This window comes from Triticum urartu, chromosome 2A, assembly GCF_056163025.1.
Source record: "Triticum urartu cultivar PI428250 chromosome 2A, HENAU_Tu73, whole genome shotgun sequence".
Taxonomy (NCBI): domain Eukaryota; kingdom Viridiplantae; phylum Streptophyta; class Magnoliopsida; order Poales; family Poaceae; genus Triticum; species Triticum urartu.
In genome coordinates, this window is record NC_141874.1 from 126,295,501 (window position 1) to 126,300,034 (window position 4,534).

The 4,534-nt window shown below is 53.5% G+C and overlaps 1 long non-coding RNA gene across 1 annotated transcript; it reads right to left on the minus strand.

The window, feature by feature from the left end:
• Nucleotides 1–251: 251 nt before the first annotated feature.
• LOC147984245 (uncharacterized) lies at nt 252–3,936 on the minus strand. The gene is made up of 3 exons (XR_015615882.1): nt 3,523–3,936; nt 2,130–2,201; nt 252–515 (listed from the first exon to the last, which is right to left on the minus strand). It is a non-coding gene; the product is annotated as an uncharacterized LOC147984245 (long non-coding RNA).
• Nucleotides 3,937–4,534: the final 598 nt, after the last annotated feature.

The following is a 4,534-nucleotide window of genomic DNA, read 5'->3' on the forward strand; positions in this document are numbered from 1 at the left end:
GGAGGGGGGTGCACAAGCCCACTAGGGGCTGGTTCCCACCCTTGTTCAGCCCACTTGGCCCATCGGGGCAGGTGGCCCCACCCGGCGGACCCCCGGACACTTTTCGGTGGTCCCGATACAATACCGCTAACCCCCGATGTGACGCCCTCGATTCAACCGTACACTAATCATACACGCAAATGTGTACGATCAAGATCAAGGACTCACGGGAAGATATCACAGCACAACTCTAGACACAAATTTAAAATAATACAAGCTTTATATTACAAGCCAGGGGCCTCGAGGGCTCGAATACACAAGAGTTAGCGGAAGCAACAATATCTGAGTACATACATAAGTTAGACAAGTTTGCCTTAAGAAGGCTAGCACAAAAGCAACAACGATCGAAAAGGCAAGGCCTCCTGCCTAGGAGCCTCCTAACTACTCCTGGTCGTCGGCGGTCTTCATGTAGTAGTAGGCACCCTCGGGGTAGTAGTAGTCATCAGTGGCATCGTCTGGCTCCTGGGATTCGTCATCTGGTCGTAACAATCGGGTATGGGAGAAAAAGAGGTAGCAAAGCAACCGTGAGTACTCATCCAAAGTACTCGCAAGACATACATCAGATCTAAACTAAGTATGCATCTGTATCAAAGGAAATGGGTTGTATCTGTGGACTAAACTGTAGAATGCCAGAAGAGAAGGGGAAAGCCTAGCCTATCGAACACTAGCATCTTCTGGACCCACCATCTTGCAGCAACAGGAGGGAGTAGAGTAGCATAAAGTAAAGTAGTAGAACTGTTATCAACCTCGGCTAAAGATCCTTTCTCGACTCCCTGGGAGAAAGCAATCCCAGAGCCATACTATCCATTTCTCATCACCATCCATTTCTCATCACAAGTATCCAGCTCTAGTTGTATCGATCGGGATACAACTCCAAGTGTCCGTTGCCGTAGGACATGCTATCGATAGATGTCTTCTACCCTGCAGGGGTGCACCAACTTACCCACCACGCTCGATTAACTCCGGCCGGACACACTTTCCTAGGTCATACCCGGCCTCGGCCAAAAAATACGCCGCAACCCGACCTAGGCTTAATAGAGAGGCCAGCCCGCCGGACTAAACCTATGCCCCCAGGGGTCTTGGGCCATCGCCCCGAGAACTCCTGCACGTTGCGTGGGCGGCCGGTGAGTAGACCTAGCTACCTCCTTCAAAAAGGTAGGTGCTTACCAGTCCAACCCGGCGCGCGCCTCTCAGTCGCTGACGTCTATTAAGCTTCGGCTGATGTATACGACGCAGAACGCCCATAGTATGCCCACGTGATGGTTAGTGCTATCAGGCCAGAGGCCCCTCGGATCAAATATCCAAACCGTAGTGGATTAGGAGCACGCGGTAACAAGCAGAGACTCACGAAAGATGTGACCCCGTCGCCCCGTCTCGAGGACTTGCGGAAAGGGCTAGGAATGCCCGGCCACGCCTCGTAATTATCTCGCGGGCACCCTCCAGGTCAACCCGTCTCCACATCACTCGCAATTAAGCTTGCGCGGGTACCCCTCAGGGCCGACCCGTCTTTAGTAACATGGTTCAATGTAAAGTCATAGTAACCATAGTTACTGTGTGTCTAACACCAAGGGGAAAACCCGAGGAATCGCCCCCGGTGAATTCCACTCGATGTTATCATCAAGGTGAACGTAAGAGGATTCACCCTCGAGGTTCACACTTGAGGGGTTGCACGACAGAGCCGTCACGGAAGTGGTTAAGGAGGAAATCACCCTCGATGACCTCGACCGTATAGCTACACTACGGAGATCTCATCAGGAGTGATGTAAGAGGTTCCACCCTCGGCACTTGATGGTAACTCTGCAGAGTCGTACAACAAGGGGGTGATGTGCGGTGTTGGGGCCTGGACGTCGATCACGTTGATCGAGTCATCGAACATAAAGCGGGGCAACTGGGACAATGTGGGGGTCACTGATGGATCACTAACCAACCTATACTAAGCAGTTTAGGATAAGCAGGTAAGGTATGAAAGCAGGTAACAGCAACAGGCTATGCATCAGAGTAGGATCATACAGAAAGCAGTAGCAGTTCTAATGCAAGCATGAGAGGGAAAGAAATGGGCGATATCGGAATGCTCAAGGGGGTTTGCTTGCCTGGAAGCTCTGTTGTAAAGGAAGAAGTGTCGTCGACGTAGTCGATCACAGGGGCGGCATCGGTCTCGGGGTCTACCAGAGAGAAGAGGGGGAAGAAACAGTAAATACAGAGGAACCAAAGGTACCACTAAGCATTACATGATGACAGGCAGAGCTAGGGTTGTCCTAACGTAGTACTACACGTTGCAGATGGAGGGGATAAACATCCGAGAATGAATCACCGGCGTTAGACGAATTCCGACAGATGAAAGAGAGGGGACGGTTCCATGTTCAGCATGCTAGGGGCATGTGACAGGTGAATGGACCGCGTATTCGGATTCGTTGGATTTTTCTGAGCAACTTTCATATAGAAAACATTTTCATCCGAGTTACGGATTACTTCCTATGATTTTCCAAAGTTTTAGTAATATTCTGCAATTAAAAAAATAAAACGAAAATAATAAATAAATGCTAGGTGCACCGAGATCTGTGTACACAGAAGTGTACCACAAGGTGACATGTGGGTCCAGGCGGGTCCTAGTTGACCAGTCAAAGTTTGACTGGTCAACAGGGGATGGGGTCCTGTGTCATAGACTAGGCTTAATTAATTAAATCCAGTTTTAACTAATCTAGTGATTAGGCTAATTAAGTAATTATTTTAATTAAAAAAATTAATTAAGTTAATTATATATGTATTGTTTAATATATATATTTAAAAAACTTTTTTTGTTTTTCCTTTTTACACAAAAAAAGGGCATGGGGCCCCACTGGGCAGCGACCCAAAGGCCAGGGGCTGGGAACGCTCGCCCTGCCCGCGCACGTCCAGTGGACGACGAGGCGAGGCCATGACCAGCCGTAGCCGACCGGAGCAGGAGGGTGGGAGTGCGGCCTCCGGCGCGGACGCGCGCGCACGCGGCGTGGCCGGACGGGGAGGGCCTGGAGCGCGCGGGGGGGAGGAGACAGGGGCGCGGTGGATGCGGTCGCCGGGCGCGGGGGCGGAGTGGCGCGCAGCGGCGGCAGGGGCGGCAGACAGGGGCGAGGCGCCGCAAGCGGAGCGGCGTGGGCGGCGGGACGAGGAGCAGCAGGCAAGAGGGGCGCGGGGGAGCTGGTGCGTTGGAGGGAGCTGCGGACGGCGGCGGCCACAAGCAGCAACGCGGGGAGGTGCGTGCAGCGGGCGGCTACGGCCTGGGCGGTAGCAGCCGCAACGCGGAGCAGGCAGCAGCGGGGGAAGGAGGGGCTGGGCACGGTCGCGGGTGCTCGCGCACGGGCGAGGCACGGTGGAGCGCGGCAGGGAGGCACGCGGGGCGCAACCATGACTCGGTGAGCGCGGGTTCAGCCGGAGCTCGTGTGGCGCGGGGCTGGGCAACGACGCACCAAACAGAAGGAAATACGAGGGGAATCGGCGTGGGCTCACCCTGGGGAGGCCGTGGACGAGCTTGCAGAGGTCGGGGAGTCTCCGGCGAGGAGATTCGGTGAGGCAGGGCGACGGCCGGTGATTGGGGATGGGGTCGATGCTGTCGATGCAGACCACCCCGGGTTCATCCATTGGCCGAGGATGACGTAGGAGATGGCGGTGCACCCCATAGACGAAGCCTCGACGCTCGGGAGTGCCGGTGGCCGCGGGATTGAGCGACGCACGTCGACGGCAGCATCGGGCGAGGGAGGAGGGGATCTGGAGGAGGGGAAGAGGAGGAGTGGGGAGCGGCGCGAGTGGAGGACGGGGTAGGGGAGACGAGGGGAGCGAGGCGCCGCAGGGTGGGGCATGGCTCTGTCCCCTCTGACGAGGTTAGCGAGGCGGTCGGGCGGCGACGAGATAGAGCCCCTCCCCCGGTCGATCGAACAGGGAAGGAGGGAGATGGCTCGGGGAGGGGTTGGGCCGGTCAGGGAGGTAGGTGGCCCGGTGGGCTGGCCGACTGGGCCTACCAAGCGGCTAAGGCCCAGGCAGAGAGAGGGGGGTCTTTATTTTAACTTTGGTTTTCTGCCTTTTCTATTTTCATTTCAGTTTTGCATTTCTTTAGTACCAAGAGAGTTTTTTTTGAACAAAACTTGACACATAAATCTAACACAATAACTTGATATGGAATAAAAAGTTTGGGGGCAAAAGGAGTTGTCTAACCATTTTTAGAAATTGAAAAGGCCAATTTAAATGCTGCTGGAGCACTGAATTAATTCCCATGGGCATTTTGGGAATTCAGAAGAGGTTGGTTTCAACAGGACAGTGATCAAGGAAATTTATAGGATAAGGTGAGCATTTTAGTTTTACAGTTCAAAGAAAATAATTTATTTGACTTATTGTTACTTTGAAAAAGGCTTTGATTTTTGGACAAGTGGCAAGCTGCATAGTAATCACGATGACATGGCCACCATTAGGGGGAGATTACTGTAGCATGATTCTCGGGGTGTTACAAATCTCCTCCACTACAAGA